The sequence below is a fragment of the Cygnus olor genome, chromosome 13 (assembly GCF_009769625.2).
Source record: "Cygnus olor isolate bCygOlo1 chromosome 13, bCygOlo1.pri.v2, whole genome shotgun sequence".
NCBI classification, from domain to species: Eukaryota; Metazoa; Chordata; class Aves; order Anseriformes; family Anatidae; genus Cygnus; species Cygnus olor.
The window spans coordinates 18,035,721-18,054,830 of NC_049181.1; the positions used below are offsets into that span (position 1 = coordinate 18,035,721).

The window sequence follows — 19,110 nt, forward strand, 5'->3', positions numbered from 1 at the left end:
CGATAAAACCTTTCTGATGCTTTTATTTGGCAAGTGTGTGTTGACTGTGGCTTATGAATTATAGCAGTACTTGTTCATTTTGATATGTCAACTTCCCTAAATCTGTCAGCAGATTTTCCCTAAATCTGTGCAGCACTTCAGTTAAAAAACATGGATTCAAACCAGCAAGATAGGGCCCTTAATCTGACCTCTTCCAGAGCATCAAGGTTTCAACAGCAAGGCCTGTTCGGCCTCACATTAGCTTTGGGAGGTTTGGTGAGATTTGAGAGAGATGTTGTGTTTGTCCACACAGGCCTGAAAAAGGTCCAAGTTCTTTCACATCTACCCTGTCAGAACCACAGTGAAGACAATAACATTCTTCCTTGTTAGCCTGAAAAATGATAATAAGGCTCAGGCCTCCTCATTTAATTATATAGTACAAGCCACTTTGCTGTTTGTTTCTGCTTCGCATCTGCAGAATTAGAAGTGAGTGTGCTGAGTCAGCTCTCACCATCCCTGCTGTAGATCAGGCTGCCATGAAAGAGCTCAAGTTCTTCCGAAGTTTCATGCTTAGATGGAGACCTTTATACTTCTTTTTTTTTTTTTTTTTTCCCCCTGTGGTCATTGCATTTCAGCCCAAAGAGGGCTGTGATCTTTGCTCTCTAGATCCAGAGGAGACCCTATGCCGACTGGCAAAACAGCATCAGGGCAACCAATACATTGCCACACTTGGCCAGTTACTGGCACCCATTTGTCATTACCGTGCCATGCTTGGACAGGCCAGAAGCAGCACATACAGTACACTACTGTTTGCAATGAAAGACCACATTAAAAAAATTGCAGTTCCCAGAATAAAACCAGTAGAAAAAAAAAAGCACCCTGAGAGTAGCCTTTTTTTGAGTATGCATAAACTGAAACTGAAGCAAATGTTAACAGAAAGGCAGAAAAAGTACTTGAGAAAATAAATGCTCTGCTTGTGTCTTTATGCACCCCAACAGCAAACAAAACACACTGGTGTCTTTTCTTTTGGCTACATGTTAGATGAGGTCAATAAAAAACATAAGAGTTAGTGCTCCTGCCTATAGAATACGTTCTGAAAATGGCAGGTTTAAAACCCTCGTATAGCTGTATGCATCTATTGCAGCTATTCCGGGGTTCTAGATAGTATTAAACAGAAGTCTAGATGGGCATTGTGTTGTACCAACAACCAGCACTGTAAACCAGTGGAAATGCTGCTGCTGTCTTAGTATAAATCCCACTGACACATATGGAATTACTCCAGGTTTACAGACATGTAAACAAGAGCAAAATTAAGTCTCCAGTGTCCAGTCTTCCTGGTACAACAGCCCAGATCTATACAAAAATGTTTGTCAGGTATCCATGAATATAATGTTTCACCAGAGCAGCAAACCAGTGTTTGCTTCCAAAAGCTCTAGGTCGAAGCACGTTGGCCCCATGCGGTGTCAGTTGTTAGGACAGAAATAGATGCTTTGGCCTGGTTGGAAAACCTTTGGCTGGTCTCTTGACCTAATCTCCATTACTCGATGCTCAGCCATCGCTTGCTATACAATATGGTTCTAATCAAAGAAAACACACTTTTTGCCTGTCAGACTTGCCAGCTGCACATGATCCAAGTTTTCTGTGGTCACTGGCCTTAAATTCCAGCCCAAAATATGGCAGCCACACTAAGGGGAATAGAACATTTGTTGGGCTCTGTCAGCTTAGCTCTGTGAAATGCTGAACACAGCTGTAGCATCAGCTCTATGGCTTTGGGGTTACGTGGTGATGTTTAATCTTCTCTCTTCTGTAAATAAAACACCTTTAAGAGTCAACAAATCTAGATCTTTTACATGGTTTCTCTGGCAGCTTGAGCTCTGTCCTTTGTCTTCTACAGCAGCCATCTGCTCTGCTGCTCCAGCCTTTCTCTCAAGTGCACCTAAACTTCAAAAGTACAGTTTTTTTTGTGCAAGTTTCACCTTTACCGTAATGCAGGTCCTGCACACCTACAAACAGATGGAAAAAAGAGTCCACTGGAAAAAAGAGTCCACTGGAAAAGGTGCCTTTTTTTTTTTTTCCTCTAAAGGCACCAGATCTGTAATATTTAATCTTACAGCCCCCAAAATAAATAAGAGAAGTCCAATGATTTGAAATTTGTAGGCTTTCAGCCCTGTATTTGCAATATTGCAAACATAAGTAATACTCTGTGTAAGTAAGACTCACTTACTCAATAAGTAAGTCTCTGTGTGGCATGTTGAATTACAGTTGGTCTCCTTGTGTTAAGTCTTAGAAGATTATCAGCTGTTTATGTGTAAGGGAGTAGGAGTGATGTTTTATGCAGTATGCTTTCAATTACCATATACACATCTTTGACACTGAAAATAACAATAATCATTCATTATTAATTTGTATTTTTTTATTCACAAGCAGGTCTACCGAATTTCAAAATTCCCATCAAAGTTTTACATAAATCTGTTCTCCCTGAGATCCAGGAACATTCCACTTCCCAGCGACTGTGACTCTGCTCCTCCCAAACCTGCACATAGCATGTGTTAAATGATGCAAACATTTTGGTTCAGTTTACGGTGCTCATTGGGGTTATACTGTAGAATAATAAGGCACCAAGTACCTCAAATTCCATTGGTCCACCTGGGGGTAAAAAGCATGATAGATTTTGCAAGACGTGTTTTACCTTTGGATGGAGCAAGCAGCAATAGGGAACAGCTCCAGTGACATGCTCACAGCCTGAATACAGCAGGACAATTGGAGCCTGCAAAGCCCCCAGGGTAGCACCTCTCACTGTAGGCAACAGGGTGCTGGCCTAGTGGGGACATCCCCTCCCGCTGGCCTCCCTCATCCCCACCCCTGCCCAAACTCCAGTTTCTAGGCCACCAGCTACAGCTGAGTTCTGCTGGAGTGGTTTGTCATTGTGAAGAAGCACCTTCTCCCAAGGACATTCTCCTGTTATGTTCGAGTCCAGCTGGAACACTGATGTGGTGCAAAGCAGCGGTATACACAAGAGACAGTAAAGGATGCTAAATAAGTCAAAATAAATCACTTGTGCTGGAAGCCCATTTATTTTAAGCATAGGTCTTCCCAGTCAGTGTGCCCAAATGAGTGTTGGCAGTTGAACAGCTGTTTGGAAAAGATTTGAGTTGTTTTCTTCTGACAACCGTGCTCCAGCCATCATGTCATCTTCTAATTCAAGTGTTCAGAGTGTGCTTTCAGCACCCAAATACAGTCATGGGAAGTGCCATTAAGGTGGTTAAACTTCTGTTCTTCTAGCCACTGTGACAGAGTGACACCCAGGAACATAACTGGAGCTGAGGAGGAAAAGGTTATTTCCGAAGGTCCCTGGCAACACATCCATTCAGTGCCACAAGCTGCCACTCACGCAGCACTGAAGTTTCACAGCAGTTTCACTGCTTCTAACGCTGTGTGGAGACTGACAGTCAATCAGAGAAGGACTTTAGATCACTGGAAGTGATGCTCAGCATCTGTGTTCAGATCTTGGTCTTCTTGAGCCCAGAGCAACAAACTGTGTGTTTGGTCTCTTTTCACTGTATGTCATAAAATTTTGTGATTTTGAAAGTTTCTCTCAGAGGTTGTAACTGCAGGCTGGCTGCTTGCTGATCTTCAGGCAACACATCAGTCATCAGTCAGTGTCTGTTGACCTTCAAAACCAGAGATGTCCAAATGATATGAGCATTCGGTCCTCCTGGGAGCTGCAAAAACACGTTAGTGGTCTGAATGCCCCTGTGGCAGCACTTTAATTATATCAGTGCTTTATCAGTCCCATTCAGCTGACCTGCATCTTTAGTTATCTTAAAAGCTTAAGAAAATATGGATGTAGGAGACGTGATTAAGAGCCTGTGTACATCAGACAGTGGGATACAGTGCAGAGAGCTGAGCTGCACAGCCCTGCAGCTCTAGCTTAGGTCCCAAAGGCAGCATGGGTGCATTGCATGGCTGGCTGCTGCAGCACCGCACTGATGTGGCCACGGTGCTCTTGGCACACAAGGATCACTGTAACACTGCTGAACCTTTTGGCAGGGAGCACCAGAGCAATCAAAAGACCTTCTTCCCACAGGCAGTACGATTTCAGGTTTTCAGTTGCTGGTGGAACAGGGGAACACAGCTGCCCTCCCTTGGGGACAGGAGGGGGAGAAAGATGCCCTTCTCTGACATATACGGCCCCAATTCTGCTGCAAAACAAGGCAGCAAAGCCAATCTGAGCTTGTATTAACACAGTACAGCAGCCTGACTGTAATAAGTAGAAAAATTCTCAGTGAAGATGGGAATACAGAAACTGTTCACAGCCAAATCTGTAATCAGTCTGTAAGTTATGATTCTTGCAATACTGCTTAGAAAGCTGACCCAACAGGATACACTAATAGGGTCTTGATTAATAGCTTACCAGCCTGGTCTTTGGAGAACAATGCATTTGTGCACCCAGGAAAGAAAATCTTTGGAAGACGCTGTTCTGTCACAAATTGTTCATGCTTTAATTAAGAAGTCCTCATCAGGGAAGAAGATAACTATGTGATATGTGAAGGGAGTAACGCAGCAGATCTGTAATGAAATCAACTCTCAAATGAGGTCGCCCACCCATGTACTACTGTGCGCATACAGCAGGAAGATGAGCCAAATGCGGTGAGATGAGGCCAAGCTTTTGTAGCTCTGCAAATGAATAGGTTATCCTCTGGGTGGGAAGGGGAACTGAAAGAGGAGGCAGTGCAGTTACATGCTGGATAACTTGACAATGAGGCCCAGTGTGTCCTCCTGTGCCCTTGTCATAGCTCCTTTTAAAGGACACTTTTCTTATGCTAGCATCTCATACTAAGCACTCCAGGACAGGCTCCCAGGCACACATGGACAAGCACAGCATCCCCCTCATTGCTTATTCCATTAAAGTATACACTAAAGAACACCCTTCTGTCCCCTTGACACAGATTCAGATAGAGAAAAAACAAGCCTGCCCTTAATATCTTTGATCTTGAAATCTTAATGATTCAAGACACTCTGCTGCTGGTCAAAAAATTAGATCAGTTGTGATAAAAAATGCCATGTCATAGAACAAGGAAAAGAGTTATTAGAGCACCAGGCTGCAACTCAAGAGAACTGGTTTCAACTCCTGACACAGCCACAGGTTTCTGCGTGACTTGGGGAGTCAGCCATAGCCAGAAGCAACCCTTTGGGCAGATGCCCAAGGCGGGCTTAGAATTTCTTTGGACTTCAGCTGCTGGTGGGAAGGATAACCACTGTCTGAGACTCTGTATAATGAGTTTTACATGTGAAACTAAAGGAGCTGCTGAGAGTTATAAGTACCGGAGATCACAAGCACTATCAGCTGAGGAGCTGGGATCTGAAACTGCACGAAGACAGGCTTACCTATTTCCAGTGGAAAACTTGGACCTATTTCCAGCCTACTTCACTTTACACATAACACCTTGGTAAATAATTTGCATATCATAGTGGCTGACATGATGCAGGAGGTTGAAACCTATATAAATTTGTCCAGCAAACGTAAGAGATCTCCCAAACACAGGAGCCTGGGATCCTTTCAACTCCAGGTTTAACAGTTATGAGAAAGGAAAGATTAGGCACGGTGTTTTACCTCTGTTAAATAAAATAAAGGCATTATATGGTCAAGTCTTCAAGGTAAAACACTCATGGGCTCCAAAGAAGATGTAAATTGCTATGAGCACTGCTAGCTCAAGTGTCCTAACTGGGAAAACTGCAATGCACTGCCCTGGGCCTCTCGTGATCCCCACACACAACATCTGGGAGCGCAGAGATGCGCCACGTGCTCAGGGGAGGCTCAGGGAATGTTTCTGCAGCATCATCCTACAGTGAGTGATGGGGGAAATGTGACCGAAGCCCCTTCCAGCTCCTCCTCATGTTAAATGAGTTTATGATTTAAGCCCATTTTAGAAGGACTTCGTTCCTAGAGGTCTCAGGTGCTCAGAGAAGGGAAAACAGTTCAGTCCGAGAGCTTTTCTCATGACCCTGAATCAGTAACGGCTTTATCCAAATCCCACTGAGAAACAAGAGTGCTACAGGCAATGTTTTAAATATTTAATGTTTACACAACACTCAGAATACAAATGGCAATTCAAAGAGAAGGAAACTCCTGTCTTCTCTAAGCTCCTCAGAGACATTTTTCTTCATGTGTTTTTCAGCATGATTGACATCTGCCTACACAAACCTAACTGGCTGTATATCGTGTTTCTTATGTTCCTCTTCAAACATCCGTCTCACTGCCTTTCCTGCGAGCTGCAGGATGCTCACTGCCAGCGTGCGGGCACCACACGCACACAGAAAACACCTTCCTCACCACCCAGGGGAAAAACCTGCCTGAACAGCAGGGCCACGAGAAGGCAACAGGGCTTCCCCAAAGCCACAGGTGGCCGTGGCAGGAGTGCCAGCCTGAGGCTTCTTTGCCATTCCCCTGCCATGTTCCTCTCCCAACACAGCTGCTGAGGGCCTGGCCTAAGGCAACTCAACGGTCACACGAGGGGGGCCCTGGCGGCAAGCAGCGCACCCAGCCCTTCACAAGGCAGGCGACAGCCACCGCCTGCAGCGCCCCGGGGCTGCACCGACGGGTTCCCGACATTCGGTCCCAGCACCCCCGAGCACTGCGGGCTCCGCTCAGCTCCCCGCAGCCGCCACCACGAAGATGGCGGCGGGAGGCACCGGAGGCAGGAAGAAGCCGCCTCGCCCGCCGGGGAACCGCCGCGACCGGTGGGCGAGGCCGCCACCTAGCGGGCAGAAGCGGCCCCGGCCCCGCTCTCGGCCCCGCTCTGCGCTTCGTGCCGAGGCCAGGAGGCTCCCCCCAGGCCGCGGAGCTCTGCCCGAACCCCAGCTGTGGAGCCCCCGTCGGCAGAACAGCCGCCATGGCAGGGGCTGGGGTCGGGCCCGTGGTGGAGCTCCTCACGCGGCCCATGTACTGGGCACAGACTGGGAGGAAGCAAGGTGATGCAGCCACAAGCGGTGTGCCTGGTTGATTCACAGCTGCTCAGGGTTTCCAGATGGGAAAGGTTTCCCCAGCACCGAGCAGGAGCGAGCTGAAGGGGAGCTCCCTCAGCTCCCCCTCCACAGCCCGGTTTCCAGTCAGGGTGCTCAGCGTGTGCCCTCACGCCACGGTGGCGGTGCCACAGAGATGGCTCCTGCATGACGTTTCTCGCTCGGTGAGGTGTGTGCCATGGGCTGCAGCTCACTTCAGGGTCTCAAAGAGGTTAGTGGTGGGCTGGGGATGTGGCCATGGCTGAAAAGTTGATTTCCTCACAGTGCCCAGCAGCAGTTTTGTTGTTTGGGCCTCTGACGGGCTCACAGGTAAATCAGGATTGTGTCCATTTGGTGAAGCCCTTGCACCTTTCCCTCAGGCTCTGCCTATTCTGGAGCCATGTTCCTCTGCTCTTCTTCATGAACCTACCCCAAAAAATAGCTGCAAATGCCCACCTCAGATCTAGATCCCCCAGGGAATTCGGGGGATGACAATGTTGACTTGTTTTATCCCTACTTCTGTTAAAATCATCAGCGTTTCTATATCAAACCTTATGTTTCTAAAGGTTTAGAAATTCTGTAGTTTATGCAGTTGGAGGATAAATCCTGCCCTGTACACCTGCGGTGAGGCCCCTCAGTGGGCAAAGGGCTTCTCTGAAAGCTGTACAGGGGGAAGGCACAGCCCCTTCTCTGCCCCCCTTCAGAGGGCCTGTCTTCCCTTTACCCAGCGCTGTGCAGCGAACCATCAGTCTGGGGCTGACCTCTTACCCCTGATATCATTTATGCTGTGGAAGAAAGTGTGAAGGGACCTATTATCAAAACCCCACGATGCAAGGGATGAGTGATCCAGATTCAAAGTGCTGGTGTTGAGTGGAATCAACCCTCAATTGGATATGCAACTCTGCGAGCTTTTTTGTGTGTATTGGTTAGTTTTCAAATTCTGCCTCTTGGGTTTCTCTCTGTACAAAACTGCCTAAATTAGAGAGTAGAATAAACATGTAGGATTTAAGTAGAATCTCTGCTGGAAACCACCTAATGTTTTATTAACAAATTGCCCCATGCAATTAAGTGAATAACAGATGAACATAGCTCTGGTGGGACAAGAGAACCTTGCAGTGGAGTGTGTTTGCAAGGTGACAGGCAGGCCACAGGCATCTGTGATAAATATTCATGAGTGGGGCAAAGCCACTTTGACACCTTGCAGTAGTAGTAGCCCTTCTGACAGGCATTAGGACAGCTATTAGTGCACAGCAATCTGGAACTGGAGTGAACTGTGAAACCAAGAAGGCCTTTGGTATGAAGACAACCTTGCTATCACCTCCTTCTTTGTGAAGAGAGTGTGAAGAGAGTCCCTAAGAGTAACTAACTCTCCTGGATCAGGGTTGGGTGAGGAAGAGAGAATCGAGCTTGGTTCTAGGTAGCAGTCCCTTGTAGTTATCCACAGTTGTGTCACAAACTGCCCAGATGGAGCAGAGATCTCTGTCCTCCTGCAGCTGTGAGGGGCTCTGGGTCAGGCACAGCTGCCGAGCAAAGCACTGATCTGGCCAGGTGCTGCAGGGGGTGAGGAACGGTTACTGTGGCTGGACTGCAGACCCATGGGGTGCTGGAGTTGCTTGTGGGTGCGGGGTAATGCAGACAGCAAGGTGTGGTAGGGGAGGGCAGGCATTTATGGAAGCATGACTGGATTTTGAGCATGTGCTGAATGTAGGAATGTGTGAGAACCACTGCCTCGTGATGGAGCAAGTTATCTTGCTTGCTTGTGCTGTGTCTTTACACAGCCCAGTTCTGGGCCTGCTGAGGGTGCAGGGGTGAGTCAGGTTTGGCAAGCAGCAAGTCTAGAGCAGGGAGAGTGCAGGCACTGCTCTGCGGGGTGGTAGCAGGCTGTGCAAAGCAAGAGGCAGGGAAACTGGGGATGCCTAGAGAGGCAGTGCGGTTACTGATGTGAACCAGCCCAGAGGAGTGTGTGGTGATGGTGCTCAGGATATCTCTGACCAGGAGGCTAAAGGCAGCTGGCAACAACAGCCAAGGATTCCAGGGACTGTGCTGAAAGACCAGCTTGAGAGACCTCTTTCCAGACCGTGGCAGTGTATGTGAGCATGTCTCTGTGAGTGCTGTGCACAGACCCACTGAATTACAAGTTTTTTCTGCAGTGAGAGTAGAGCTATCTGCTTGCCCTTGGTTGCCTGCCTGTGTGGCTCATCTTGCTTCCTTTCTAAAGCAATTTTTGTTTCTAATGAGACTTCCAGGAGAAGCTCCTCCTCAGCCCAGACAAATTACATATAATTCTTGGATTATGGCACCAGATATAATACACAGAAAAGTTCTCATCGTTTTGTTCCACAGTGGATCAAAGGCAGCTACTGTGAGAACATGTCTATATAAGCTGTGAAAATTATCAGCTCACAAAAAAGGAGAATTTCGTTGTACTCAAGTGTGATTTTTCATGTTCTTCCCTCAACTGTGCAAATGAATCACAGCATGCATGGTATATATAGGAGGACGTCAGTTTTTTATTATGATTTAAACTCTAGTCTGCTTGCTCAATCACAAATTGAAAACACATGGCTTTATTATGTAGAGCTTTTTTTTTGCGCATTAAATGCTAGAACTGTAGCGGCAGCTTCCAGGGACTTTCTGTCCAAATTTCAGCATGCCTTCAAAAGGAAGTTGGGTAAGTGTTTTATAAGAAAGCAAACAGTCCTGCAGCGAACCTTACAGAACAGAGATTTATGATACTACTTAACACTTTGTCTTCAGAGTGTCTTCTGGATGTAACTCTTCCCCTGAGATCCAAACTCCTTTAGGCAAATAGAAGATTTTTTTTAATAGCAGGGATTGAGAGAAGGAGTAGACCTATTCAAAAACTTAGATTGGCTATGCTAAACTTGGAAGGATTAAATGGAGGAAGCAAATTGGGGAGAATGTTTACAACTGATATGAAGTTTTGCAATGAATTTTTAAATGGCGCTTGTTTAAGAATTGGCCTACATTTACAAAAATATAAATAAAAGCTCCATAAAGGTAAAAGTAAAGATGTTACAGTCATAAATGAGAAAACTTTCATGCCAAGTTAATCTAAATGAACCCCAAATTAAATCAGGGATAAGTGGAGTATGCAGAGAAGTTTGTTTCACCAAAACCGCTTTTTAATGAGAATTTATTTTTGACCTTTCTTTTTTATTCTGCCACAGCACAGGAAAATGTATTATTTTTCCCAAGTTCTAAACATTAACTGATGTATTTTCCTTTATTAGCAGGCTACAAGGAGCAAGATTGGACAAGTGCTTGAGTGATCATGGGCAGGTTTGTGACGTCTCAGACATCAGAGAGCTGCTTTACACGGCACAGGAGCAGCTCAGCCTCCCGGATGGCTCAGGACCTCTGGAGTCCATTCTGTGGCTCTCTCAGACCAGACTTTTTCCCCATTCAGGTTGCTTTCCCCTCTGCAAGGGAAATGGGAGTAGCAAAATCAGGTGCATTCTAGACTCTGAACAGTCAAGCCAGGAGGAAGTACTTGGCAGTGTGCAAGAGCCACTCCTGAAGCTGCTCCGGGCTTGCCACAGTGTTGAGTTGAGGGCACAGAGTCACCTGTTGGGTTTTGCTGCATCTCTCGATCTGCAAACCCCCATCCAACTGCAAGTCCCTCAGAAGTCCTGTGTGATTCTTCCCCATGGTCTGGATGGGTTGTTATCAGAAGGGACACACTGAGGCAAAGGCATTGACACTGGCTTTATGCAAGTGGAATACAGCATGCAGCCTAATAAGGAATATCATTTTTTTCATGATGTGCATTAATCTGCCCTGTTTTCCATACAAAAAATGCCTGCAACTCTTGCCAAGTGGCCTTGTCCCGTCTCCTCCTTGAAAAAGTCATTCCCAGCTACAGCTACAGCCACAACTGCAGCTAACAGTTTACCGGGAATAAACAAGGCTCTGCATTTTGGGTCAGCTCAGATGGTTTTCCAGTGTCCCTCGTGACTCATCTCTGGAAGGGTCATCCTGAAATACACCCCTCTACTGATGTGATCTTGGTACAGCCCAAAGAGTTTCAGGTTAAGAAGCTGAGGGGATCGTTTTTTGCAGGAGTGATTTTGGAGTTTGGTGTGCCTCAGAGCAGGGACCGACCTCAGCCAGGTAAGTGCCAGAGGTATCGTGTAAACTTGTAGTTACTTGATGTGCACCAGGATGAGCACTTTTTTACAAGTAATTAGCACTTCAGCGAGCACAGTGAGAAAATGCTTTCGTCTACTGCAGTAATGTATATTTCTTTCAGAACGTGGCATCTTGATTGTGTGCTAACACCGAGCCAAGCGCTCATTGTGATTTATTGCAAAATCGTGGTTGCTCTCATTTCTTCTGGGATAGCCGGTCTAATGCTAACACAAGTCTTTTCTCTACAGGCATCATTAGCAGTTATACCAAATAAAGGGGCCAGACTGATAAAGTGTGCTTTAATTTCACTGCTCATATAATTCCATTTTCCATACTGTTTCTGATCTTCTGAAATAATGTCAGTGCTCACTGCAGATTCTTTCACTGTGAAATTCAAGTGGGTATTTTAGTCATTTTATTTTATTTTTGTGAAGGAGAGACTTTTATATCATGTCTAAAATAGTAAATAAATGAACACAAAATAATGGAGTAGTCTGATAGGGAGTTACCCATTAATTTGCAATCATAGACCTCTTCTGAACCAACTTTTATGAGAAGGCAGAATGGAGAAAAATTGGAATGCTAAAGAAAGTTGTTTCCTGTGGTTTCAGCACAAAGGCATGGCTGGAGCAAATCAGCTGACATTGTTGTGAGCGTTTTCTTTACAGCTTGTTATAGATCTTTTGACTTGTATTAATATAACAATCAGCATCTATCATATTGTTTTGAATTCAGAACTGCGATTGTACCTCTCTGTAGTTAGCTGCAAAACTAACTGGTTTTAGGGCTATAGTGGCATCCACTATAGGCACAAGGGTGTCTGTTTTAAAAGTATGCAGGCACCTGTGCAGTTTGGAAAATCCTGTCTGCCAGGATATTCTTAAAAAATGAGGCCCATAGCCACTTTGCATTGTCACTTGAAAATCAGTAAAAAGAGATGTTTTATTAGCTTAGCTGAAGAATCCAGACAAAGATCAGATCCCGCGCAGTGTACACAGGTCTCCTTTCACGAGGGAAACAAAGTGGCACCAAGATTAAGCACGTGGCAATTTCTGTCCTGAAATAGAAATAATCACCCTGAGCGTTTGCTTGGGGGTCCTGTTAAAAAGTAGCACGCATTGACAGTGTTAGTGCAGGGTTGTTTAGAAAAGCCTTTCTCGTTGTTGATCTGTAAAGCTCTGCATTCATTCTCCTCCTGTCACCCTGGCTGCTCTAAGAGTCAGAGTCCCATAGAGCCCAGATGTGTGGAGTGTTTTGAATTTCTGAATGCTGGCTGAGCTCTAACAAGGGGCTAGAACATCTGCATCAGGACGTAGGCAAAATGCCTGTGCCTTGAGGCTGAGATGTGGTCAAAAAACCTTAACTCATGCTTAGCAGGACAGAGCTGCTTGGTGCCTTGAGGATTTCTAGTTGTGGCTGCCAATCAAGGCCCCTTGAGTAGGGGCAAGTGTGCAAGAGACCTGCCAGGAATTTGCTTGTTACCCGTGAACAGGTCTGGGAGTCACGCAAAACACGGTGGCAAAAAACTCCTGTGTTTTTCTAGTTTGGTTGGAGGCAGCTGGGCAGTTACACCCCTTCTGCTTGTGCCAGATGGAGTCCTTCCCTCACGGGCATAACCACCTGTAAGTGCAGCTTTCCTTAGCAGTTCTTTGCTCCACCTGTGCAGCCCCAGCACCTTCAGTTCATGCCCTCAGACCCTGGAGCAGCTGTGCTTCTTGCTGTGGGAGGAGTGACTGCAGCTTGCAATCAGCACGCTCCAGAGGAGCACTGAGTGTTTGCGTTGCCTGAGCTGTGACTCCAGCACTGCCTTCCTGAGGGGTAAGAGCGGGGTTTGCGTTTTGTCTGACTGTGAGCGGACTGTAAGAGCGATGGGAGAGAGGATAGGATGATGTTTCAGCAGTGCATTTGTAATTCCTCCTGCAGCTGAGAGATTACTACCAACCTGTGGCTCAGCACTTTCCACGAATTACTGCTGCCGTGTGCCAGCACTTGGTGACTTAGAGCTGAGTTCTGTCCCCTCGCCACCACCACACAGGCATGCTAGCAGTTGGACAGGCAGCTCCATGCAGAGCTCATGTTTAAGAAGGACAGGGGAGTTGGTGTGTGGATTGCAAACAGTGAAAATAAATGGCAGGATTCCTGGTAGAGCTCCTGTTCAGCTCCCGGGCTCGTTGGAAAGGCAGGCTTGGTCTTGAACCTTCACTTACACTCCTGAACCGTCCTGCTGGACGTAGGCTTTGCAGTACGAGCTGCATCGTGGCTCCCAGCTGAAGTGCTATATGAAGTCTCCCTGTCCTGCTGAGTCCTGGTAGAAAAGCCTAGTTGAGCACTATCGAGTTGCAGTAGAAGAGAAGGAACACGTGTTGTGATTCATTTCACTGTAGCAAAGCTTTGGTTTGTAGCCAGGTGATTCTGGTGCTCCTTGATGCCACCGGTGAAAGCAAACAAGTTGTTGCCAGCCCCGTTCCTGACGTCTGGTTAGTCTCCCCTGAATTTCTGCTTAGAAGTGATAGGGTATGCATGGATGTTCTCAGCTGAAAATATGTGATGTTTTCTCTCTCGATTTTAATACTAAGTATGGCAAAACAGTGGAGCAGAACAATGTTGGCACCTTTCTGTGTACGTGAGAAGAAAAATGCTTGTGTCTCGTTCCCACAGTGAATTCTTGAGCTGAGCTGGACAGAGAAACTTTTATACATCTGTTAAAGTACTGAGTTACAGAGACCATAAAATAGTCAAATTAAACTTATTTTTTTGAAAAATCCAAAAGCTGAATGAGAGAAGGGGGCAGATGTGACACCATCCTGCTATCCCAAAGCACCCAACAAAACTTGGTGTTTCATCCAAGCAGGCAGCGCATTATGTGAAACAACTGAGAAGCCCCTGGACCATGGTTGTTAATACCAGACCTAGGAGCTGTTAAATGTCCTGTGCAGCAAATTTGATGTGAATTGAACGTGCTTTTACTTCTGCAATTGCACATCAACACAGTACAGATATAACATTGATTGTAAGCTTTTATATAGGCTTATGCAGAAGAACAGAGGATACCCAATCTACGAGCCTGAAGACTGCCAGTGCAGTTCGTGTGTTGGAGTGCTTAAACAATACAAACGAGCAAATTTCTCCAGTAGCTGTTTGATGTTATGGGCAGTGATGCTTCTGATGCATCAGTAGGAAAGCGATGGCCAAGATCATGAAACCGCAGTGTACACGAAGTAGAAGTTTTGCAACTGCTTTAAATTCCCCTGCACTCTTACTACAAATTTGCAAAGTCACTGTTTTGCAAAGTGACTGTTTTGTGCAGAATGAGAAGGAAATAACCTTTTCCAGCTGGAGTCCTGGAAGCACTTTCAGCTTTATAGAAAACCAGTTCAAAGTAATTTAAAACTTGGCTGCAGGGCTGCTTTTTTGGAGACAGTCCCTGATTTGATTGCTCTGAGGGAACCTATGAGTTTGGAGGAGGAGATGTTTGCAGGAACACTAAACAACTGTGTTTGCAAACAGTTAAGCCCTTGAGTGCCTGTGTTGCTGTCACAGCCCAAACAGTGACTCTGAGGCTGTGTGACAAATTGGGATGGAAAGAAGAGAGTTTGGAGCTGGGAGTTTTTGCACAGCGTCAGGGCAGGCTTACAACTCCAATCTCAAACGGGGAACCCACAAACCAGCTATTGGTTGTTACTGGTAATGGTAATACTACTGCTTGCAGGAACCAAAAGCAAGCTCGCTACCAGCAAAGGGATAAAAATCCTAAAATTATGACTGTACCCCAGCATGCAGTGTATGGTGTGTGCATCCGTGTGGTCACCCAGCCAGGGGCTCCTGCAGCAGCAGGGATGTGACCCCAAGGCTGGGGTGTGCCTGAGCTCGAGCACTTCCATCTCGGGGGCTGCTTGCTGGAAGGAGCAGCGTCTTGTGCCGCTGTGGAGTTAAATGTCAGCTAGAAACTTACTTTGCCCTTTTAGCCCTCGTGCTGTGATTCCTTCGAATCCTGCAATCCGAGCAAAGAAGTGGGTGCGTGATGATGTGGAGTGCCGAGCCCCTTCCTAGACAAGGAGCTCCATGTAGAGCAGAGGGCTTTCTGCAGCTGCTTGGCACCACTTGCCCTTGGAACCGAAAGCAGAGCTTTTTGCGAAGGCGAAGCCAGCCCCGTGCCGGCCCTGCGCCCCTCCTGCAGGGATGGGAGTGGGAGGGATGCTTTCGCCTGCCGGCGAGCCTCCAAGGGGTGCACTTGGCTTAACAGCTGCAGCAGCTTCTCTGCCACTTCGTACCCTGCTTGACTTTTAGTTGCACGGGGTAACAGAAGTGGGCTTAGAGGAGGTGACTTTTTGTGTTAGCTTTTGTGTGCTTATTGCATGAACGTAAGGGCAGGCAGGGTGTAATTTTCGCTTGCCTGCCCGGACAGTTAGCCTGGTTTGTTGTGGATCTCCTGCGTAGCAGCTGGGGAAGAGATCGCTTGGGACGGGAAAACGTGAGTGTAAAGAAACCCTGTTTGGTAGGGCTCTCCAGGCAGGGAACAATGCTTGGAGCTCGTCCTCATATCTCGTGAAGAACTGCATTTCAAGTGAATGTCCCTTTAATTTAGGGCTGCTAAGAATGCCAGGAGCTGGTATTTGTGACTATGTCAAACGTGATTTAGCCATAGTTTGCTTGCTCCAATAGGGGAAGCATCTCTGAGTGTCAGCTGGGAGTAAAAATGCAGTGTTGGGGTGAGGAGGGGACGCCGGGTGGAGGGAACCTTTTTGAAACGGGGACCTGCAGAGATGTGGCTTCGCTGTTGTGCTGAAGGCCTTTTTCTGAGCAGAGGAGGAATTGCACTGGAAAAGAGAGGGGTAGAGAAAGACATCAAAGCTCAGTGGTTGAAAGCCGAGAATTTGGGGACCTCCCGTACTGCTGCTGGGACTGAGGGGCTTGTCGTGGCTCCAGAGGGACTTTGGGATCAGCTGTGGGGAAGTGCTGGGGGCTCAGCTCAGAGACTGAAAAGGATAAAAGAGCAAACCTGGTATTTGTGTGGTCAGGGAAAGAAACAATCACCAAAAACCTAAGAATGTCTGACTTGTAGAGCTGTTTCTTTTTTCCTTCTTCTACTTTGACTGTCTCTTTTCCGTCCCCTAGAGCAGTCCCTTCTCTTGACAGAGCCGTAGAGGGTCTTCAAAACGTGGTGCAGTATTTTAGGACCACGCTTCTCAGCCCTCGTTATTCTGCACGCAGCTCTGTGTCACAGGGCAGCGTAGGGAGCCCTGGAAAGAGCGGCTGCCAAGCCCTGCCTCATGTTTTCCTCAAGCACAGCTGCACATTGTGAACGTCAGCAGAACTGAAGGTAAAGCTTTGGAAGAGAAGAGCAGGGGGAGGCTATTGCTGTGACCTTGAGACTGGAGGAGGGAGCATTGCTGGGTAGTTTGGGAGCTTTGATGTTAACTGAGGGTCAGCGCCTGGGGCCTGCTTCAAAGCTGGACCTCAGAGCAGGAGCCAGGTGCTTGCTGCTTGTCTCAGTGAGTGTGGGCTGTGTCCTGCTGGGTGGAAACCCCAAGGAGAGGAAGGGCTCAGCTGTGGCCCTCCCTCGTCCTCAGTGCTCTGACCACTAGGCTGTTGTAGAAACTGCCTTCACCTCCTGCACTGTGCACTTCCCAAGAACAGGGGGAAAAAAAAAAAAGGGACTTCTATCATGTTTTGAAAGGTTATTTTGGGGTTTCTGCTGCAGTGGGTTTCTGCTAGCTCAGCAGGTAGGGGTGGGATTTCCGTGCAGCTCCAGTGCTCCAGGTTTCATGGATGGGTGGAAAGCAGTTACCAGTCAGGCTGAGCCCCTTCTTTAAGCTCAGTCATTTGCTCGGGATGGCCCAGGGAGCCCTGAGGGGGACAGCTTGGCAGCCTCCTCCTCCCACGTTAGTGTTCCCTTGCCAAGTGCTGCCTGTGGAGCCCAGGGTGAGCAGGCAGCAGCTTGATTTCGTGTGCTGAATTCGGGACCGTCTGTGCGCTGTTGCAGGACTGGGTGTGGGGGTGATAATCCTGGAAGGACTGTGTTCCAGTGCAGCAGATAGAGGGGAGAAAGGGTGGGGAATGAGGTCACTAACAGCCCATCTCGCTGAATTAGGCAATGACAGCTGAAAACCTTATCACCCCCGGGCCATTTTAAAAACAAGTGTATCTCACAAATAGGCTGGGCTTAGAATCTTAGTTAGCTCATGGGGGATTTTTAATAAGCAAGAATGCCAGTTATCAGGAGATAATCTATATCCTACCCAAATTAGCTGGACTAATTTTTGCTTTTGTCCCTGAACTATCTGTGTATAATTGACAAGTTGACTTTGAAGAACTGGTTGGAGGGGGGAAGCAAGTCTCTTTTGTTTCTTCTTGGGAGGCCATCTGCTACGCAAGAGTCCTTGTGATGTTTTGGGGGGTTAATTAACAAGAAAATCAACTTTAAGAATAAGGAAATCATTACAAGTGGGAAAGTGTCAGTGAGCTGTTTTGGTTTTGAACAGTTCCTTTGCATACAGTTTTATTTTACTGAAGCTGTATTACAGTTTCTAAGGGACTATATGGTGCAGTTCCAAACGGGGAAGCCTTGTCCAGACTGAAGATACAAGGATTTGTTCCATCTATTGCAGCAGTATTAGAATTTGACTCAAAGTCATCACAGTCTTGATGTATGCAAACTTTATTTCTGAAAGTCCTAACAGAGGACGGAGATTTTACCGGACTGGCATTTGAAGATTTGGTTCATCAAAATATCACACACAGACTGGTTCTTTGTCCTGTCGCTTTGCTGTGTAAGGTTCTGCTGGTAGAATTCAGGTGGTACTTACAGGTAGATTATTTAGCGTGTGGTTGGGAGGCTTTGGAATGGGTGCAAGAATGGCAATGAGGTGGAAGAGCACTCCTGAATTCTCTCCTTCCCATGAGTGAAGGCACTGGAGCAGCATTTCTCATCCTTGAAGGGCTGTCTAATTAATTCTGGGGCAGGGGAAGGAGTGAGTGGAGGGAGGGCAGGTTTTACAACCATCCCTACATTATTTTGGCCACAGCAACTTTCAATCACGATAAATTTGACATTTCCAAACGTTTCTCATTCTCTGCATTTCCCCTGCTGTACTCACATGCCTGCTGGGAAAGGCTTGTGCCTAGCTTGGTTCAGTTTTCTGCAAACTTGTGGAATCTCATCCAATTTGGATTGCAAGTGGCTTGTGGAGCACAGGCTGGGATCCCTGCAGCAGGATGCAGCAGGTAGGCTGCTAGGGCAATGTAATACCATGCTCCATTGCTTGCATGTTGTTTAGTCCTTATGATCTGCCAGGAGGATAACCTGCATTTGTCTTTATTGCTGTAGGTACCTGAAGGAAGGGGAATACATCTCTAACTTGGAGCAGGAGGGAAGGGAGTACAAAAGTAAGTTCAGATATTCTCTTTGCTCTCTTCAAATAGCACCTCAGAAAAATAGAAGCATCCCTCATGTTCCCCAGACTTCACACTATTCAAAATGATTTCTGTGGTTGATTTTTGATTTGTAGAATGATCTTAAGCAACTTATTTGAGCTCTGTGGCTGAGACTGTAAACTTACAGGGCTAGATAGTTAGGATTCTTGAAACCAAGGCTTGAAAGCAAATTGTTTTTTCTTTCTTTCCTTGTGGTTATTTTTTAAAATTATTATTATTATGGACACTACTTGCAAATATTTGCAACTTCTGGGAATTCAGTTCCCTGAAATGTAACATAAAGATCAAAGACAGTAATTCCAGCCAAAGTATTGCCACTTAAATTAAGATGGATAACTGCAGAAATCTGTTCTCAGTTTTCTGTAGGCATAAGAGTTGGAGTAGATAATTAAAGCTTTAGAGGCTAGTAGGAGAATGTAGCAAGAAAGATGGTCCTGCTCTTCACACATAATACAAACTGAGGAACAAGACCCACTCTTACCTTTACAATCCATTAGACAAAGCAAAATGCTCATTGTCCCTCATCTGGATTCTTTAATGCCT

The 19,110-nt window shown here is 46.5% G+C and overlaps 1 protein-coding gene and 1 long non-coding RNA gene across 8 annotated transcripts in view; one reads left to right on the top strand and one right to left on the bottom strand.

The window, feature by feature from the left end:
- The first annotated feature begins 8,112 nt into the window (after positions 1–8,112).
- CAPN6 (calpain 6) overlaps positions 8,113–19,110 on the top strand; it is a 60,244-nt gene continuing 49,246 nt past the window's right edge. Inside the window, exons 1-4 of one of the 7 annotated variants that reach the window (XM_040572316.1) lie at positions 8,113–9,652; positions 10,236–10,284; positions 11,065–11,115; positions 18,461–18,519. The gene's annotated coding sequence lies outside the window, so the exon portion shown is untranslated. Of the gene's footprint in view, positions 9,653–10,235; positions 10,285–10,316; positions 11,116–12,799; positions 12,952–16,248; positions 16,454–17,700; positions 18,376–18,460; positions 18,520–19,110 lie in introns of those variants that run through there. The other 6 variants (XM_040572314.1, XM_040572322.1, XM_040572321.1 and 3 more) reach the window with 6 other exon arrangements.
- Positions 15,465–18,512, bottom strand: LOC121077254. The gene is made up of 2 exons (XR_005823969.1): positions 18,465–18,512; positions 15,465–17,911 (listed from the first exon to the last, which is right to left on the bottom strand). It is a non-coding gene; the product is annotated as an uncharacterized LOC121077254 (long non-coding RNA).